At 41.2% G+C, this 21693-nt stretch overlaps 1 long non-coding RNA gene across 1 annotated transcript; it reads right to left on the reverse strand.

Moving 5' to 3' along the window:
- Window positions 1-1381: 1381 nt before the first annotated feature.
- On the reverse strand, window positions 1382-2453 carry LOC135110843 (uncharacterized). Its single transcript, XR_010273452.1, has 3 exons — window positions 2158-2453; window positions 1848-1926; window positions 1382-1671 (listed from the first exon to the last, which is right to left on the reverse strand). It is a non-coding gene; the product is annotated as an uncharacterized LOC135110843 (long non-coding RNA).
- Window positions 2454-21693: the final 19240 nt, after the last annotated feature.

The following is a 21693-nucleotide window of genomic DNA, read 5'->3' on the forward strand; positions in this document are numbered from 1 at the left end:
TCCAAAGAAAACCATGATCAGTAAGAGCACCATTAAATATACGGTATCAAATAATTAATGAAGAATATAAAAAAAACGTCGAAATCTTTTCCGGAAATAGCGTTCGATAGCGCGGCTCACATACAGTTTATTGCAAACTCCGTAATTGGATTCATTCAAGCCCGACAACTTAATAAAGGTGTGATGGGAGTATTCATCTTAATGGCTGTTAACTGAACTACGTGGCTAACACTTACCATTGCATTTACTACTAAAATTGCTCTCTCTCTCTCTTGCTCAGTCATACACACACACACACACACACACACACACATATGGTGACGTTCCTAAGGGCCTTCCCTACACCACTCTCCGCCGGAAACCAGGACGTCAGGAAGCATCTCAGAGGCGCACAACCAAAAGCTTTGTCTCGTCCCTGAAGACTGACTGGTAAAGTTGTTGTGGGAGTCCTAGCAGTGGCTTCTGTGAGTGTGAGTGTGTTTGTGTCATGGTAATCTATCATGCTTTGCGTGTTTCTCTGACAGCACAAGGATAAAGGTCAAGGGCTACAAGTAAATATCACAAAAATGCCATCCGCTGTACGCTGTGCCTCCTCTAGGCCACGAAGCCTCGGTACACCGAGAGGCTATTCTGTGAACGAAAAAATCGGCTATCAATATAAAGACAAAACTGAGAATATATACCCACTGATCAGACTTGCACATTTTCAGGTTTCAATGAAGTGTATACAATATAATTTCTCTTATTGTGAAAATACACAAACTAAGCAAAAAAAATGTGCACTAATTTCCTAAGGATGTCGCCTGCAGGTAAGAAGAGTGTAAGTCCAGGAATCTGTTTCATCATGACCACGAAGGGAAGCCGAAACTTACGAAGACGAGAAACACACACACACACACACACACATACACACACACACGTTATATTCTACGACTTAGACACACAACCAAGGAAGCTGAAGCATCTAGCCAAAAAACGTAGATGATTAAGAGCATTCAAAAACCACCCAGGCGTCAGTTCGATTTTAAAGTGAGGCCTCACGTCCACCACTTCATTACACCGACTATTCATCCACAGCCGACAAAGGTTACTGATCTCAGGTTGAAAGGTGGTCACGAGGTTAACCAGAAATATTGCAGTGAAGATGAAACTTAAAACTCGATTAAATCCGGTAAAATCCTCCTATTCATCACGCGTGAGAGAGAGAGAGAGAGAGAGAGAGAGAGAGAGAGAGAGAGAGAGAGAGAGAGAGAGAGAGAGAGAGAGGCAGGTATAAGTTGATTAAGGCAAACGGGAAGGAAATTGTTCATCATCATTAACCTAACGCTGCATTCATCTAGGTTCACAATGGTGTGTATGTGTGTTCCTCTCATTTTAAAAATTTGCACTCACTTTGAATAACAATCACTGGGAAAAGTATACGTAAAAGAAATAACAATTAAAACTTTCTAAAATTCACTTACCACCATAACAACCACCATCACCACCACGACTTCTAGATGCTGCATCCGCAAATACCATCATCACCACCACCACAGTCCCGCACATTCACCATCGCTATCACCATCACCACCACCGGTGTAGACAACACCGCCACGTCCACACAGAATGCCAGGCCAGCACACAGAGAGGCACAAACACGAGGGTCACAATGAGCTCGGTCGTTTGCCTCTGAAACACAAAACCGTCGTTCATCAGATGGAAGAACGAGGCAATGAAAGAGCAAACTGGTGTATCTCTCTCAGTATCAACAGTTTGGCGAAAAAAAATGATCTTTTCTTATGCCTCATTAATCGTGCAGGCCAACAAACATGCAAACAAACACGCGGCACAGTCCCAGTGGTCACCTGCATGGCCGACAAGGGTTCATCGAGTCTGTGTTCACTGCCTCTGGTTCTGGACGAGTTTCGAAGCACTTTGTGAAGCCTGAGGGATTAATTTATTTGTTTGTTGGTGATTCAGCCTTTCCGTTTGTTACTCTCGGTGAAAATACCTGAGTTTATTTTGGGTATAACTTCTGGTTTGTTTTTTCTGAAATAAAACTGACATATTTTCACTTACACACACACACATACAAAAAAAAAAAAAAAAATCACATACACATATTTACTTTCTATTAATGTACATAAAAAAAAAAAGTTCATTTTTAACACTCACTCTTTGCCTTTGTCTAATACCACGACGGCCGTTTTCTGCATTTACTCCGTCAATAGCACTTTTATTTTTCACCGAGTCCTTCATTGCCTGTTATCATAAAATCTATTTTCGTTTCTCTTTGATGTAACAGTGCTTCATCACATCCACTACCAGGCTTCACTTTCCTGACGGGAGCTATTCTGGTTCAATGAAGAGCTTCGAGCGGAATTTCTCAGGAGATTGCTACGTTCCTCTGTCTTTCCTGTTCGAAAATGACCCTACATTATTCTACAGTTCAGCTTGTGGTGTAGGTAGTAGTAGTTATACAGGACATACTTCGTTGTGTGTGTGTGTGTGTGTGTTTGTGTGTGTGTATTTAAAGCTCCAGTATTTTTCCGGTAAGAGTGACGGCATGGACGCGTGCATCAGCCTCCCCACAATGGCCATGAAATGTAACACACTAAACTAATTAAGGATGGGAAACTATATCGCGGTGGTTGTGTTTCTCTCACCGGCCGAAGTTATACGCCCCGAGCACCAGACAACTTCACTATGAGGAGGCACTACGGAGTTTTAGTTTTAAGCTTCTGTACGTTTTCTATCTTTCTGACTGACTGACTGGCCTCCTGACTTTTGATTCGTTTCCACATTCTGTACGTTTAATACGTCTTTCTGACTGACTGACCGCCTTTCTTTGTTCGTTCTCACTTCGTTCTCACTTTATGTATGTCTTATTAATCTTTCTAACTGATAGACTGACTTTCTTAGTTCCTTCTCACTTTCTTTATCTTTTATCTATCTTTCTGCCTGACTAACCGACTCTCTCTCTCTCTCTCTCTCTCTCTCTCTCTCTCTCTCTCTCTCTCTCTCTCTCTCTCTACACATACACACAAAACAACTGCCTAGTCAGCAACACCATTCACGCCACACATGCAGATGCATCTCTTTATACCACTGTATGGGGAGAGGGGGTAGGGGTGGGGGTGGGGGGAGCATTAGAAGACTTAATATTTTCCACGCCTTCTTCTACGGTCCACTCGTCTCACAGTACGAGAGATTTTAGCCCTGACGTAAGCTGCTAAGGGTCGAGGAGGGAGGGAAAGAGTGGAGGGGAGCGGCGTGAGGGTGCCGGATGGAGGAGAAGTGGAGAGGGGAATAAGAGGCAAGTGAGAGAAGTGGTAAGAAAGGTGTGTCAAGTAAACAAGAGAGAGAGAGGCAGGCACTGGGGAACAACGCTGGGCTGACGAAGGCGGCGGCGTGGTCTGTAAGAAAGAGAGAGAGAGAGAGAGAGAGAGAGAGAGAGAGAGAGAGAGAGAGAGAGAGAGAGAGAGAGAGAGAGAGAGAGTTGCAGAATCTGGAAGAAAAGTACAATACAATCGGCTTGAACGACTTACGTGGTCAAATCCTTGGTGTGTGTGTGTGTGTGTGTGTGTGTGTGTGTGTGTGTGTGTGTGTGGCCAAGTAATGTCTTAACACTTTCTTCCAACAGCTTTGCAAATTTGTATCGAAAAGAAGACACTGAACAGTACAACGTAAACACACACACACACACACACACACACACACACACACACACACACACACACACCATCATAATGTTTCTACTACTACTACTACTACTACTACTAATTATAATAATAGTGATACCACCACCACCACCATCACAACATACATACATGATCATTATCACCAAGTACACTCACCCTTCAAGATACACTTTACCTTTGACATTACACTAACAACATTACAACCTCGCGCCAAGATCAACACTGGGCTCCAAGACTTCACCACCTTCAGAGCAGCACATCACCAAGTTAGCGGGAACGTAATACGGCCACCAGCATTACCATCACCAGTTTTAAGAGCGCAGCGCCTTATGTGAACCACCTCGCTTCCCCGTGATCAAGTTGCAGCCCTGAAGCATCAAGTAGTGTAGGTTGCTTTGCGTCACCTTTAATGGCTATTTCACCTCAAGTAGCCGCATATCACCTGAAGAAGCCAAGTCAGTAGTGCCATCAGCCTGTTGCCACTACTTTATTCCCATCCGGAGTCTGAATTTAATAAGTCTTCCTTTCCAGTACCTACTTTTCATCCTTCAATGGCTATTTCACCACAAGTAGCCGCTCCAATGTCGTTCTTGATGTATATCCCACTTGAAAATGACACATCAGTATTGGTATCAACTTGTGCTAGCCGCCTTAGGATTCTCCGTCGTCTGAATTTAACAAGTCCTCCTTCCGAATACCTCCCAGAGTCACCCTTTCGTGTACAGGTTAGCACACCTATTCCTACCGTCTGCTCCTCACCCATCACAACACAGCGTGATACGGGATATACAAGAGGGCCTGAAGTATCCTCCGTATGCTCCTCTGCATCACCCACACCCACATCCAGCGCCCCTTCACCCACGGCGCCTCGCCGCCTTGTCTCTCCATAGCCTGCGACTCACTGAGTGTTTGGTGACGCGCTGCTGACACATTATCTTGACGTCTCCCTGTCACACCTTAAGTTAACGCTGCCTCCCCTTCCCTGCCACCACCACCACTTCCTCCCTCGTCTCTCCTGACGCTGTAAACTTCGTAAACAAGTCGTAAAACACATGTAAACAAGCAAGCTCGTCATGCTAGTTGCGTCAACTTCTAATTAGTCTTTTTAATTTACATTCATTAACTTTATTCTGTTGTTCGTGACTAATTATAAGCTTCCAGCACCACGGCCGCCTGTACGCTCTCGTTACCTTGTTGATTGCTACTACTGCTGCTGCTGCTGCTGCTGCTACTTTTATCATTTTGTTCTTTTTCTTCTTATTATTTCTTTCTTTTTCTTTTCTTCTTCATTTCTTCTTCTTCTTCATTCCTTCTTCTTCTTCTTCTTCTTCTTCTTCTTCATTTTTTGTTCTTGTTCTTGTTCTTGTTCTTGTTCTTCTCCTTCTTCTATGCTCATTATTGCCACCTACTCATCGTTAGTGCTGTAGTTAATATAATTAATATAATAGTTTTTAGTGTTTTATCTGTACAACTTTTAACGGCCTCTAGTGGAGATTATTGATATTTCCAAGTATGTTTTCATGACTCCAGTGATAGTTTGAGTATTCTGCATCACTGGTAAAGACGCCTGCCTCTTAGACTACGATTTATAATTTCTGTAGCATCTGAATACAACTCTTATGAGAGACTAAAATGTTTATAAAATACTGGCCGCAGTGACTTGACTTTTCTTGCAACATCAAGTGGCCTGAGGTCACTCACATGCTGCCATTAACCACGATTTTCTATATAGAAGAGCATTCCGAGACTTCACTTCAGAAAAAAAAAAAAAACCTGCTGGGCCACCACGAAGAGAGGCCAACCATCCATGTCACTGAGAAATATAATCCATCAAGTTGAATATTGAAACTTGCGGGCGATACAGGCCAAAGTACACTCACATGCTGAGACAAACTACGATTTTTCATGCTGGGCCACTGCAAAAGGAGGCCAACCATCCATACCACTGAGAAATAAACCATCATACCGAACATCGAACCCTGCAGACGATACAGCCTTAGGATGAACAAAAATCACTGCAGTGTGCGCCATAATGCGTTTACAGAGGGCGAGTAGGGAAGCTGCAACTCTCCCCTCTCTATTTACTGTCTTTGTATTGGTTTGCTTTATGTTTTCTGTTATCACCCTTCGTTCTAGAATTGCCGTTTTGCATCTCAGGAGGGAAAGCAAGAGTGCGTAACATTATCTCCTTTAACACACACACACACACACACACACACACACACACCTTAACACTGTATTAAGCCAAGCCCCCTCAGCTTCCTCCCTTCACTTCATCTTTTACGTCTTGAGGGAATGAATAATAACGAAAAAAGAGAAGAAATATCAGGGTGGGTGCTGGGAAAGAAAATGGGGTCGAGGGTCAAGAGAAAACTGGGGTAATTAGGGAGGGTAACTGGGATATTTAGACTTCCCAGGAGAACTTTAAGCCTCCCCCACACACCACTAAGAAGAGCGGAGGAGGAGGTCGCTGATTATTTTCGATTTTTTTAGTCTGAATGTTTTCGATTTTCGATTAAGTACAGTCGTGGCCTTCAGAGCATTAAGTACAGTCGTGGCCTTCAGAGCATTAAGTACAGTCGTGGCCTTCAGAGCATTAAGTTTGCTGACTCGAACACCTTGCAAACTTTCTGATGAAACTGACATAACTCTTTTTTTTCTTTTCACTTTACAACGAAGTAGAATCAAACGATATATAAATGCAGATTTACAGTAAAAGCTGTTTGATGCTCACTCAAACTTTATGACAAAGAAATGCAAATAATAAAATATATGGAGACAATAAATAAGAAACAACTCTGAGTTTTTCATTCATCTTTGTGTCATAAGATAAGAAGAAGAAAAGAAATCTCGTTCTATTTTCTTATTTACAAAGATATAACACACACACACACACACACACACACACACACACACAGATAAATAGACGGTAATTACACATCAGTCAGCTTCTATATGAACAGGATATCCTTTCAGAACGAAAAAGAATCTTAAACATCCGCCTCTTTTTCTCAGAGATTCGAAGGCTGACATGAGGCGAAAGAGATCCAGCATAACAAACTTCTTCCTCGTGATTTATTCCAGACTCATGACAGCGCTGAGCCATTGGGAGTGGCGTGGGTGTGAAGCTAAATGAAATGCTTTCGACTTTGCTTCTCATTCTATATTAGAGTGGAGAGGGTGAGTCCGTACTTGTCGCTGTTTGGCATTTTATATCACTCGTCGGGTGGGTAAGGCAGTGAAGAGTCATCTCTGTAAGGGAGAGCAACGTGTATGCTTTTATTTTATTAACCAAGATATCGTAAAAAAAAAATGACGGTAGGGCAGAGGGATACAAAAATGGAAAGATAAAATAAAAAGTTCTGTAGGAATGACCTTTAATGGGCAGGCAACCGACAGATGAGTGAAGAAGGTCAGGAGAAGAATTTGTCCACCACTGAAATCGTAAAAAAAAATAAAAAATAAATAAATAAAAAAATGGCAATAGTGATGAAATTTCAATCTTAACCAGTCACTTTATCACCGGATTAAGAGATTACAAATTGACTCCTTGCCACCACAACCTCTTGAATAACATCGCAGAGAGTATTCATATCACTGGTGCCTTCTGGGTGATGAAATTATGAAAGGATACGTGACGATGTGATATGAAGAGGCTGGCCTGAAGAGGTTTGGCTGCCTCACTCCTTCACTTATCCAACGATCTTGTCCGTCCGGCTGATGTTCTATAATTCCTGTGACTGGTCAAGCCCACACCTTTCCACTTTACCCTATTTAATGTTGAAAAGAACTACAACAACGATAGGGGATGAAAAGGCCGATGATGTGGAGGACGATACAATGAATAACAAAATCATACAACTCCAATCATACAAAATACAAACAACTCCAATCCAACGGAAGGAATTACAAAAGGAGGAAGAATTGATGTTGAAAATAACGTAGAGGAGCAACGATAAGCGGTGAAAACGACGATGAAAAGGACGATACAATGAATAACAATGAATACGTGTCGGAATGATGTAAACTACTCTACGTAATCCAAAGGAAAGAATTACAAAAGGTGGAAGAATTAATGGGATCTGCCCCTCAACGTTAACAAATGGCAAATCTACCACACGAAGTTTTTTGAGTTTCGTTACTATTCAGTTAGGGTTATCGACCTTTCTGCTTTGAATGGTTTTAGTTTCATCACTTAACTCAACCTCATTACTGGAAAAAAAAAAAAAAAAAACATGAGACAGACAAGCAGGCAGACAGACAAGGAGACAGACAAAGAAACAGAGAGACAGACAGACTTAGTTCTTAGTAATATCAACAACACGTGTTTCATTTGTGTTCTTCTTGTCTCGATATCACGACTTTCCTTCATTTTTTTTTTATTTTCACATGCCAGGAATTTTCTTACATTTTCTAACTTGGGTACTTGTCTTTTTTTCATATTCACGAACCTTTTCTTTTCCCTTTTTTTCCTCCCCTGTGTGCTGGACGTACCTATAAAAGTCTGCTCTGGATTCTTGGCCTCAGCATCCTCAGGTCGTTAGGGCGTGGAATGGAGTGTTCCCGTCATCCTCACTGAGCTGGTTACCTTGACGTTACCTTGGCATTGGGAAAGTGTGTATGTATATTCAGTGTCTTTTTATGTCCTTTTTTAATAGAGGTATTGTTCCCATCCTTCAGTTTGTCAATCATTCCTTGTTGTCTTATGTCGTATTGTGAAAGAGTGTATGAAGTACCCGTATATTCACTTTTTCCGTGTTTTTTTAGGGTTTTTTCTTCGTTTCCTTCATCCTCCCCTGTGTATTCAGTATCTTTCTCCTTCTTTTTGAAGTATGAGTATTGTTCCCGTCATCCTTCACTTTGTCATTGGTTCTTTGTTGTTGTTCTGTTTTATTGTCAATGAGTGCATGTAGTGCTCGTTTATTCACCAGTTTTTTCTCATGTTTTTTTTTTTTTCGTTTCGTTCAACCTTTCCTAGTTCGTCATCTATTTCCTTTATATATATATATATATATATATATATATATATATATATATATATATATATATATATATATATATATATATATATATATATATATATATATATATATATATATATATATTGCATTTCCTTCATCTTCTTTCAGTTAAAATAGTTTCTCTGCCATTTTTTTTCTTAGCAGAAGAAAAAAATTTAAAAAATCCTAAAAACTCTTCTCAGTTCTTCCTTTTTAGTACATAATTTCTATTTTTCTTTATCATCTTCCAGTTTAAATTGTGCCTGCCCATTTCTCTTGTTGGTGGGAAAAAAAACACATCGAAAAGGTGGAAATATCTTTTTAGGTTTTGGTTTCTAAGAACGTAAGTCTTGGTGAACTGTTCTTTTGTCTCTCTGGATTCAGTAAGTACCGTTGTCTCCAGCTCATATGTTCTCCTTTCTGCTTAAATTTATTTTTCTTTTCTTTCCTTTTCTTGTTTTTCATCTTCCTGGCCTTTTTTTTCTGTTTTCTTATACTCCTTCTCCACCTCCTTCTCCTCCTCCTCCTCCTCCTCCTCCTCCTCACATTTGCTCCCTCTGCCTTCCCACAGCCACGAACTAAGTCTTCTTTCATGTATGTGTTTGAAAATGTGTGTGTGTGTGTGTGTGTGTGTGTGTGTGTGTGTGTGTGTGTGTGTGTGTGTGTTATAGGCGAGGCCAGACGTCTTCATCCATTTTCCTTCATGTTTTCCATCTTAGTGTCTTCGTGCGAGCAAGAGAGAGAGAGAGAGAGAGAGAGAGAGAGAGAGAGAGAGAGAGAGAGAGAGAGAGAGAGAGAGAGAGAGAATCATTTTCATTGTTATTTTTCTGTCCTTAATAACGAACTTCTTGCCTCACATTTTCTCCCACATACACTTGCTATACTCCAGAAGGAAATATGTGTTCTCTCCCACCACACAGTTGTCTCCACTCGCCCACACACTTTGGAACGAACCGCGTGTCTTTGAAAAGAATCCTCAGTTTTTAAGCTTGATTCATGTGTTTCGATGTGAAGGTGTTAACAATCCATTAAAACTCTGAGCAACAGAGACTTATTGCGTCACTAAAATACTTCACCCACTGATCACTCCCTCCCGCGTGAATTTGGTGGCGTGGCTTTTGGGGGATTGAGCTTGATGGTCTTCACTTTTTTGATCCCTGGCCTGAATTTGGGTCCATGACGAGGCAGACAGTTCTTAGCCAGGAAGTGTTGGGTAACATGGAGTTAATAATATGGATAATCGTATGTTGGCAGAAGATAAAAACAGATCCAATGTTACGGCAGTGTGTAAAAAAAAAAAAAATGAAAACTGTCAATTAAAAGAAGCAGAAATAATTGATAATAGTATGATAGAAGATAGAAAGAGACGTAGAGTGAAAAAATAATATAGTTAAAAGAAGCAGAAATTATGGATAATCTTATGAGAGAAGAAAATAAACAGAGATGCAACATTACGACGCAGAGTAAAAAAAAAAAAAAATTGTAGACACTTAATTAAAAGAAGTACAAATCATTGATAATCGTATAACTATATAAGATAAGAAAAATGAGATGCCACATTACGAAGACGAGTGAGGATTTACAGTCCGTCAGTTTAAAGAGAAGAGTTAACGAAATGAAAAGTTTTTGACTTGCCCAAGAGATGCCTGGGAAAGCCTGCAGAGATGAAAGTTATAGTGACTGGTGACGCAGTTTTTCCTTTGCTCCAGATATTGAATCTTTACTAACCGGAAAAAAAAATAAACAAATAAATAAATAAATAAGGCACCGGAAATATTTACCATGGCGAGATGCAACTTAAATACTCATGAAATTGAACTATTTTTGCACTACTTATCCACGACACACACACACACACACACACACACACACACACACACACACACACACACACATTCGTGCATCACAAACATTCACTAAACAACTGTCCCACACACTTACTTTCTCCCTCCCTCTCTTTCCCATCCTCTCCCTCCCTTCCGTACAGATTAATCCCTCGAAATAGAAAAGAAAGAAATGAAGCGACAATTTATAATGATGTAATGTTATTTTCCTCATTTTCAGCGAGTGGAATTAAGTACTGTCGAGCACCACGTATTCACAACGCCGCCCAGATCCATTTGTAGCGTAATTCATGAACAAGACAAGCGCGCAAAAATGTAAATTGAATTCCACTACGCGAGGATTCTTTTACACCTTATTTTTATCATATACTTCCCCTTCCTTGTCTGTTTCCTTCGCTCCATCCCTCTTCTCTCTCCCTCTCTCCCTCTCTTTTTCTTCGTCCCTTTATTCAATACTTCATAAAGCGTCTTAATATTTTCTTCTCCAGCTTTCCTCCTTCTTTTCTCACCACACACTTCTCGCTTCACTTTTTTTTCCCCCTCACTCCTCCGCTCTTCTTAGTGGTGTGTGGGGGAGGCTTAAAGTTCTCCTGGGAAGTCTAAATATCCCAGTTACCCTCCCTAATTACCCAAGTTTTCTCTTGACCCTCGACCCCATTTTCTTTCCCGGCACCCACCCTGATGTTTCTTTTTTTTTTTCGTTATTATTCATTCCCTCAAGACGTAAAAGATGAAGTGAAGGGAGGAAGCTGAGGGGGCTTGGCTTAATACAGTGTTAAGGTGTGTGTGTGTGTGTGTGTGTGTGTGTGTGTGTGTGTGTGTGTGTGTGTGTGTGTGTGTGTGTGTGTGTTAAAGGAGATAATGTTACGCACTCTTGCTTTCCCTCCTGAGGTGCAAAACGGCAATTCTAGAACGAAGGGTGATAACAGAAAACATAAAGCAAACCAATACAAAGAGAGTAAATAGAGAGGGGAGAGTTGCAGCTTCCCTACTCGGCCTCTGTAATCGCATTATGGCGCACACTGCAGTGATTTTTGTTCATTCTAAGCCTGTATCGTCTGCAGGGTTCGATGTTCGGTATGATGGTTTATTTCTCAGTGGTATGGATGGTTGGCCTCCTTTCGCAGTGGCCCAGCATGAAAAATCGTAGTTTGTCTCAGCCTGTGAGTGATCTCTGGCCTGTATCGCCCGCAAGTTTCAATATTCAACTTGATGGATTATATTTCTCAGTGACATGGATGGTTGGCCTCCCTTCGTGGTGGCCCAGCAGGTTTGTTTGTTTGTTTGTTTTCTGAAGTGAAGTCTCGAAATGCTCTTCTATATAGAAAATCGTGGTTAATGGCAGCATGTGAGTGATCTCAGGCCACTTGATGTTGCAAGAAAAGTCAAGTCACTGAGGCCAGTATTTTATAAACATTTTAGTCTCTCATAAGAGTTGTATTCTGATGCTACAGAAATTATAAATCGTAGTGTAAGAGGCAGGCGTCTTTACCAGTGATGCAGAATACTCAAACTATCACTGGAGTCATGAAAACATACTTGAAAATACCAATAATCTCCACTAGAGGCCGTTAAAAGTTGTCCAGATAAAACACTAAAAACTATTATATTAGCTACACCACTAACGATGAATAGATGGCAATAATGAGCATAGAAGAAGGAGAAGAAGAACAAGAAGAAGAACAAGAAGAAGAAGAAATGAAGAAGAAGAAGAAGAAGAAGAAGAAGAAGAAGAAGAAGAAGAAGAAGAAGAAGAAGAAGAAGAAGAAGAAGAAGGAATGAAGAAGAAGAAGAAATGAAGAAGAAAAGAAAAAGAAAGAAATAATAAGAAGAAAAAGAACAAAATTATAAAAGCAGCAGCAGCAGCAGCAGTAGCAATCAACAAGGTAAAGAGAGCGTACAGGCGGCCGTGGTGCTGGAAGCTTATAATTAGTCACGAACAACAGAATAAAGTTAATGAATGTAAATTAAAAAGACTAATTAGAAGTTGACGCAACTAGCATGACGAGCTTGCTTGTTTGCATGTGTTTTACGACTTGTTTACGAGGTTTACAGCGTCAGGAGAGACGAGGGAGGAGGTGGTGGTGGTGGTGGTGGCAGGGAAGGGGAGGCAGCGCTGACTTAAGGTGTGACAGGGAGACGTCAAGATAATGTGTCAGCAGCGCGTCACCAAACACTCAGTGAGTCGCAGGCTATGGAGAGACAAGGCGGCGAGGCGCTGTGGGTGAAGGGGCGCTGGATGTGGGTGTGGGTGATGCAGAGGAGCATACGGAGGATACTTCAGGCCCTCTTGTATATCCCGTATCACGCTGTGTTGTGATGGGTGAGGAGCAGACGGTAGGAATAGGTGTGCTAACCTGTAGACGAAAGGGTGACTCTGGGAGGTATTCGGAAGGAGGACTTGTTAAATTCAGACGACGGAGAATCCTAAGGCGGCTAGCACAAGTTGATACCAATACTGACGTGTCATTTTCAAGAAAGACATTGGAACGGCTACTTGTGGTGAAATAGCCATTGAAGGATGAAAAGTAGGTACTGGAAAGGAAGACTTATTAAATTCAGACTCCGGATGGGAATAAAGTAGTGGCAACAGGCTGATGGCACTACTGACTTGGCTTCTTCAGGTGATATGCGGCTACTTGAGGTGAAATAGCCATTAAAGGTGACGCTAAGCAACCTACACTACTTGATGCTTCAGGGCTGCAACTTGATCACGGGGAAGCGAGGTGGTTCACATAAGGCGCTGCGCTCTTAAAACTGGTGATGGTAATGCTGGTGGCCGTATTACGTTCCCGCTAACTTGGTGATGTGCTGCTCTGAAGGTGGTGAAGTCTTGGAGCCCAGTGTTGATCTTTGCGCGAGGTTGTAAGGTTGTTAGTGTAATGTCAAAGGTAAAGTGTATCTTGAAGGGTGAGTGTACTTGGTGATAATGATCATGTATGTATGTTGTGATGGTGGTGGTGGTGGTATCACTATTATTATAATTAGTAGTAGTAGTAGTAGTAGTAGTAGAAACATTATGATGGTGTGTGTGTGTGTGTGTGTGTGTGTGTGTGTGTGTGTGTGTGTGTTTACGTTGTACTGTTCAGTGTCTTCTTTTCGATACAAATTTGCAAAGCTGTTGGAAGAAAGTGTTAAGACATTACTTGGCCACACACACACACACACACACACACACACACACACACACACACACCAAGGATTTGACCACGTAAGTCGTTCAAGCCGATTGTATTGTACTTTTCTTCCAGATTCTACATCTCTCTCTCTCTCTCTCTCTCTCTCTCTCTCTCTCTCTCTCTCTCTCTCTCTCTCTCTCTCTCTCTCAGACCACGCCGCCGCCTTCGTCAGCCCAGCGTTGTTCCCCAGTGCCTGCCTCTCTCCCTCTTGTTTACTTGACACACCTTTCTTGCCACTTCTCTCACTTGCCTCTTATTCCCCTCTCCACTTCTCCTCCATCCGGCACCCTCACGCCGCTCCCCTCCACTCTTTCCCTCCCTCCTCGACCCTTAGCAGCTTACGTCAGGGCTAAAATCTCTCGGACTGTGAGACGAGTGGACCGTAGAAGAAGGCGTGGAAAATATTAAGTCTTCTAATGCTATCCCCCCGCCTCCACCCCCCCTCCCCATACGGTGGTATAAAGAGATGCATCTGCACGTGTGGTGTGAATGGTGCTGTTGACTAGGCAGTTGTTTTGTGTATATGTGTGTGAGGGTAGAGAGAGAGAGAGAGAGAGAGAGAGAGAGAGAGAGAGAGAGAGAGAGAGAGAGAGAGAGAGAGAGAGTCAGTCAGGCAGAAAGATAGATAAAAGATAAAGAAAGTGAGAAGGAACTAAGAAAGTCAGTCTATCAGTTAGAAAGATTAATAAGACATACATAAAGTGAGAACGAAGTGAGAACGAACAAAGAAAGGCGGTCAGTCAGTCAGAAAGACATATTAAACGTACAGAATGTGGAAACGAATCAAAAGTCAGGAGGCCAGTCAGTCATTCAGAAAGATAGAAAACGTACAGAAGCTTAAAACTAAAACTCCGTAGTGCCTCCTCATAGTGAAGTTGTCTGGTGCTCGGGGCGTATAACCTCGGCCGGTGAGAGAAACACAACCACCGCGATACAGTTCCCCATCCTTAATTAGTTTAGTGTGTTACATTTCATGGCCATTGTGGGGAGGCTGATGCACGCGTCCATGCCGTCACTCTTACCGGAAAAATACTGGAGCTTTAAACACACACACACAAACACACACACACACACACACAACGAAGTATGTCCTGTATAACTACTACTACCTACACCACAAGCTGAACTGTAGAATAATGTAGGGTCATTTTCGAACAGGAAAGACAGAGGAACGTAGCAATCTCCTGAGAAATTCCGCTCGAAGCTCTTCATTGAACCAGAATAGCTCCCGTCAGGAAAGTGAAGCCTGGTAGTGGATGTGATGAAGCACTGTTACATCAAAGAGAAACGAAAATAGATTTTATGATAACAGGCAATGAAGGACTCGGTGAAAAATAAAAGTGCTATTGACGGAGTAAATGCAGAAAACGGCCGTCGTGGTATTAGACAAAGGCAAAGAGTGAGTGTTAAAAATGAACTTTTTTTTTTATGTACATTAATAGAAAGTAAATATGTGTATGTGATTTTTTTTTTTGTATGTGTGTGTGTGTGTAAGTGAAAATATGCCAGTTTTATTTCAGAAAAAACAAACCAGAAGTTATACCCAAAATAAACTCAGGTATTTTCACCGAGAGTAACAAACGGAAAGGCTGAATCACTAACAAACAAATAAATTAATCCCTCAGGCTTCACAAAGTGCTTCGAAACTCGTCCAGAACCAGAGGCAGTGAACACAGACTCGATGAACCCTTGTCGGCCATGCAGGTGACCACTGGGACTGTGCCGCGTGTTTGTTTGCATGTTTGTTGGCCTGCACGATTAATGAGGCATAAGAAAAGAGATTTTTTTTCGCCAAACTGTTGATACTGAGAGAGATACACCAGTTTGCTCTTTCATTGCCTCGTTCTTCCATCTGATGAACGACGGTTTTGTGTTTCAGAGGCAAACGACCGAGCTCATTGTGACCCTCGTGTTTGTGCCTCTCTGTGTGCTGGCCTGGCATTCTGTGTGGACGTGGCGGTGTTGTCTACACCGGTGGTGGTGATGGTGATAGCGATGGTGAATGTGCGGGACTGTGGTGGTGGTGATGATGGTATTTGCGGATGCAGCATCTAGAAATCGTGGTGGTGATGGTGGTTGTTATGGTGGTAAGTGAATTTTAGAAAGTTTTAATTGTTATTTCTTTTACGTATACTTTTTCCCAGTGATTGTTATTCAAAGTGAGTGCAAATTTTTAAAATGAGAGGAACACACATACACACCATTGTGAACCTAGATGAATGCAGCGTTAGGTTAATGATGATGAACAATTTCCTTCCCGTTTGCCTTAATCAACTTATACCTGCCTCTCTCTCTCTCTCTCTCTCTCTCTCTCTCTCTCTCTCTCTCTCTCTCTCTCTCTCTCTCTCTCTCTCTCTCTCTCTCTCTCACGCGTGATGAATAAGAGGATTTTACCGGATTTAATCGAGTTTTAAGTTTCATCTTCACTGCAATATTTCTGGTTAACCTCGTGACCACCTTTCAACCTGAGATCAGTAACCTTTGTTGGCTGTGGATGAATAGTCGGTGTAATGAAGTGGTGGACGTGAGGCCTCACTTTAAAATCGAACTGACGCCTGGGTGGTTTTTGAATGCTCTAAATCATCTACGTTTTTTGGCTAGATGCTTCAGCTTCCTTGGTTGTGTGTCTAAGTCGTAGAATATAACGTGTGTGTGTGTGTGTGTGTGTGTGTGTGTGTTTCTCGTCTTCGTAAGTTTCGGCTTCCCTTCGTGGTCATGATGAAACAGATTCCTGGACTTACACTCTTCTTACCTGCAGGCGACATCCTTAGGAAATTAGTGCACATTTTTTTTGCTTAGTTTGTGTATTTTCACAATAAGAGAAATTATATTGATAGCCGATTTTTTCCTTCACAGAATAGCCTCTCGTGTACCGAGGCTTCGTGGCCTAGAGGAGGCACAGCGTACAGCGGATGGCATTTTTGTGATATTTACTTGTAGCCCTTGACCTTTATCCTTGTGCTGTCAGAGAAACACGCAAAGCATGATAGATTACCATGACACAAACACACTCACACTCACAGAAGCCACTGCTAGGACTCCCACAACAACTTTACCAGTCAGTCTTCAGGGACGAGACAAAGCTTTTGGTTGTGCGCCTCTGAGATGCTTCCTGACGTCCTGGTTTCCGGCGGAGAGTGGTGTAGGGAAGGCCCTTAGGAACGTCACCATATGTGTGTGTGTGTGTGTGTGTGTGTGTGACTGAGCAAGAGAGAGAGAGAGCAGTTTTAGTAGTAAATGCAATGGTAAGTGTTAGCCACGTAGTTCAGTTAACAGCCATTAAGATGAATACTCCCATCACACCTTTATTAAGTTGTCGGGCTTGAATGAATCCAATCACGGAGTTTGCAATAAGCTGTATGTGAGCCGCGCTATCGAACGCTATTTCCGGAAAAGATTTCGACTTTTTTTTTATATTCTGTATTAATTATTTGATACCGTATATTTAATGGTGCTCTTACTAATCATGGTTTTCTTTGGATTCTTTCATCTTTGCACATCACCTAAATATTCCTGGATTACTTTCTAGTTAATGGTATCTAGTTCTTTTTAACGACAAATAGGTTTTTTTTTCTATTTATTTTTTTCTTTACCATTTCTCTTTTGTTGTATAATAACCTGATTTGCTGCGGCGTATATAAACTTGTGGTTGACGTTCTTCCCGTCTCTGCCTCCTTACCTTGCTGATCTGCACACCGCCCACACGCAGGAGCGTTGTATTGACGCACCTTCTCGCCAGTAAAATTCATTCATGTTTGCTTTCCTGTATGACATCAAAGGAGAGACAGGACTAGATTCGCCTGGGATTTACATAGCGTGCGTTCCTTACTCCTGACCTGCATTACTACACTTTCACTCCCGTACTCATCTCCATTACGTTCTTGGTGTACCTCATGTCTTTTCCTGGAATCTCGGGTTGACAAGTCGTCACGCAGCCCACGACCCAGCCTCACCCTTGCTACATATTTCAGTCCCTCCCAACTTTATTTTTCGTTTATCCCTCAGTTATTGATCAGTGCTGGATGACTCCCGTTGTGCGATAGTGCCTCGGTGCTTCTAGGAGAGGGAAGTACCTCTTGTGTAGACGAAATTGCAGACAGGTAGGTAGGTAAGCAGGACAGTTGTATGTAAGTAGGTATATAGGGAAGTTAATAGGCTTGGTAGGTGGGCAGTAGAATAAACAGGCTATAATTAGGTAGGTGGATAGGTAGTAAGTAGGGTAGGTTGATAAGTAAATAGGAAATTAAATAACTAGTAGCAAAGAGTGGGAATCGCTTGTCTGGAATGGGTTTCATCCGTACACTACCAAAATTAAGGGAGTAGATACGCTTCGGTGCTCCGCAGACTTGTTTTACGGATCACTTGGCGTCCCGCTGGATGTGGCAGGACAATCATGGAACACTTGCACCTGTTAATTGTTCGTCTGATGTTGGTTTATTGTTGGTTTTAGTAGTTTACATTCGCTTAAAATTATTTCACATTCTACAATTCATTTAAAAAGATATCTGGCGACTACTAACCATTACTTTCTTGTTCATTGTGGAAATCTTAATGTAAAACAGGTCGTTAGTTCACGTATTAACTGGTATTTGAGTTTTAGATCACTAATTCATCACTTTGGGTAAATTAACTTGTTCTTAGCTAAGCAGGTAGATAAGTGAAGTAAGTGGGGGCTGTAAATAGTATGTCATCGCGGGTTTCCATCTGTCTGTCACGAAAAGTAAGGAAGAGAACATGCCTCGGTGTTCTCAAACCGGTGTTGTGACTCAGCTGCCAGTAAGGGAGTGCTACAGGACAGTCATGGTGTGGAGACAGTGAGTTATGCTTTAGTGTGTATGTGTGTGCGTCTCAGGCAACCTTTTTCCTAAAGTGAAATAAAGCAAATGATTCTCAAATGTGTACAGGGTTACTTAATCATTCACTTTAGTATGCAGCCTTTTATTGAGAAAAAAAATTATACCTTAAGCTATTAACTTGATAGCATTTCTTCCTTCAGGACAGAATGTCGTAGAAATGCAATCAACTCTGAAAGCAAATTTATTCCAGTCACTTTGTTTAAAACCTCCTCCACGGATGTCCCCTCAGAGCGCACACGGAATCAGTAAGAGGTCGATATATATAGCTGGCTCATTTAGATGCACTTTGAATGTTGGGAGGGAGAGGCAGCTGATACCCCACAAGCTTGCATACGAGTGTGTGGGGAGTATTTACTAGTCAGTGCAGCTGGCCAGTCTTTCAGCGAATGTTTTTAAACGACTCTGGAATAGAGCTTGATAGCAGATTAGCCCATTTATTTACGCAGTGCATATTCATATCATTCAATGTTCTGGGAGTCATGGTGCAGTGTCCTCCTCCTCCTCCTCCTCCTCCTCCTCCGGAATAGTCTTTAACTAAGCCAAAGACTATTACTATTACTGAAACTGTTCCTAAGTAGACGAAAAAGTACAAAATGACCTGGTATCAAAACGTGAACAAACTCGATGGTGAGTAGAGATTTTTAGGCAGTGAAATAGTGTTATCATCATTACAAATGGGTAAATATCACATCACCTGAGGTTATTGCGGTCTGGGAAGAAACGCACTGAATGATTATTTCAAGAAATGCTTATTGACCTTAGTAGTGAAATTCTTAACTAGATTTAAAAGTTGTTTGAAGCAAAGCCTATGTTCAGTATTAATGAGCGGGGCAACGTCATTAATAATGGAAGTTGATTTCTGAAGAAGCGAATGAAAGTAACTACTGATGTCAAGAGAAATAACTTATTAATTTTTTATGAAACCTGCCTGTAAACAAATTAAAAACAAGCAGTTATTGGCATTAGTATCCTACGTTGTTAATGTGTTACTGTATCCTTGCGTGTTTTACTGCGAAACAAGTATTAGATTTTATAACCGTGACCATATCCTCATGATGCTTCCTGTCCATTTTCTCTGAAACAATGTATGCAACCTCTGTGTATTGGCAGCTGTCAACAGTGGACACCAAACCTCAGTGGAGTTTAAGGAAATACGTCGAATGTGCTAAGATGAAAAGTGCACAGAAAGCAATGGAAAGGCTCACCTAAAGTTTAACAATCTAATAGTCCAGGCAAGTTTATAGTTCATGGTAGTTGAGTTTCTCTCTCTCTCTCTCTCTCTCTCTCTCTCTCTCTCTCTCTCTCTCTCTCTCTCTCTCTCTCTCTCTCTCTCTCTCTCTCTCTCTCTCTCTCTCTCACAGTGATTCCAGATGTCTTCACTGCAGTTGTGTATTTAATTACGAAACAGCACTGATATAACTCAGTTAAATACTAACAGCTTGAAATTAGTTAGGAAGTACATATTAGTGACCTAATTCTATCTCAGTCATTTATCATACCATCTTCACTGTCCTGTGATACCAAAAGCGTTTCCTTATTTAGTGATCATAATTTAGGTGACCACCTTGAGTTTTGTCTGAATTGTATCTTGTCTTCCTTCATTCAGCATAAAGATGTCCTGTGTATGTGTCCTCGGCGCCATCTTGTTCCTTATTGTTAACAGTTAGGTGTCGTCTTTGCTGGCTACTGGTTTGTCCTTTTTTTATGCAGGTAAAATCTTGCTGCTTGTTTATGCATCTATCTTCCCTTTTGGAGCTCCAATATCTCGTGTTATTCTGTTTTAGTAATTTCCTCTTTGTATGCCATTCATTATTTCCATGTCCGATAAGCAAAATTATATTTTCTTCTCATTCTCGTGCAATAGCTCCATATTCCTTATATTTATAGAAAGAGGCAGTAGTAGCGGTGAAGGCATGCCTCTGAATTTCAAATTTCATCTGAGCTTGACTTCTAGCAATTCTTTCATATTTATTCCTCTGTCACTAAGTATCATGGAAAAAATCATAATGACAATGGATTTCCTCCCTTAATCACTGCATTTACTCTCCTTCATTATAACGTTTAACTAAAAGAACATGACACCATCACACACACATCAGGATGTTTTACCACCTGCAGTGTATTTTAGAATTATAGTATGATAACTTTGTCCTGAAGGAGCTTTCCTGTCAATGAACATTACTCTTCTTTTGTCTAATGCCAGTAATCATTGCAGAGATTCAAAATTTTCATCAGAGCCTTGATGAGTTGAGACTTCCTAGTGGCTCTGAATTTGCACACCAAGGCTGTTATGGAGCAGTGCTGTCTGGTCCCTATTGCCTTGTCTCTGAGGAGTCTGCAGGTGTACTCTTTGAGTGAGGGGGCTCATACAGCAGGATCTGGAATCACTTAAGTACTGTGTGTGTATTTAAATGAGTTTGAATTTTGTGCATTCTCAATAACTTTGTGTGCATTCTCAATAACTTTGTGTCAGTTATTTCATTTACATTTTCACAGAGAATACAGATAAAGTATGGGCAAATGATTTGTGAGCCATCATATATATCAACAACAGTAGTACATATCTGGGAGAGACTTCATGAAGCAGATATCAACCATGGTCCCTTCAAGTGGATTTACTGTTCAGATACTGAGCCTCTCTCCAGACTGGAAGTTTGTATATTACTTTGTGTTGTGGCTTAGTTGAGATACTCATGTAACTGACCTTGTGGGTATGTCATTACAGAATCTTTGATTAAATCTTTTACACACTCTATGCTAATTTAATAAAATTGAACATGTACATACATATAGGAACTGCTGTGTGAAGAAAGTGTGATATTTGACACACACCTGAAAGTTTCCCCATTGCATCATGATGCCTAAATCGAATTTAAGGTTTTGTCATCATTCTTTGTGAATAATTTGGAATTAAACTCAAATACATTGAGATTCACAGCTGAAAATCGTCTTATATCTAGGATTCACACAAAAAAAAAATTAGATTTAATGTATTCTGAAGAGGGTAGTGATTGAGTGATTGTTTTCAGATTGTGACTGAAGAAGAGGAGTATTGTAGTCACTGCAGCCTTGCACCACATGGGCAAAGATGACCTGTAGCATGCCGTTGATGCTGATGTTCTTGCACCTAG

Source organism: Scylla paramamosain, chromosome 21 (assembly GCF_035594125.1).
Source record: "Scylla paramamosain isolate STU-SP2022 chromosome 21, ASM3559412v1, whole genome shotgun sequence".
Lineage (NCBI taxonomy): Eukaryota > Metazoa > Arthropoda > Malacostraca > Decapoda > Portunidae > Scylla > Scylla paramamosain.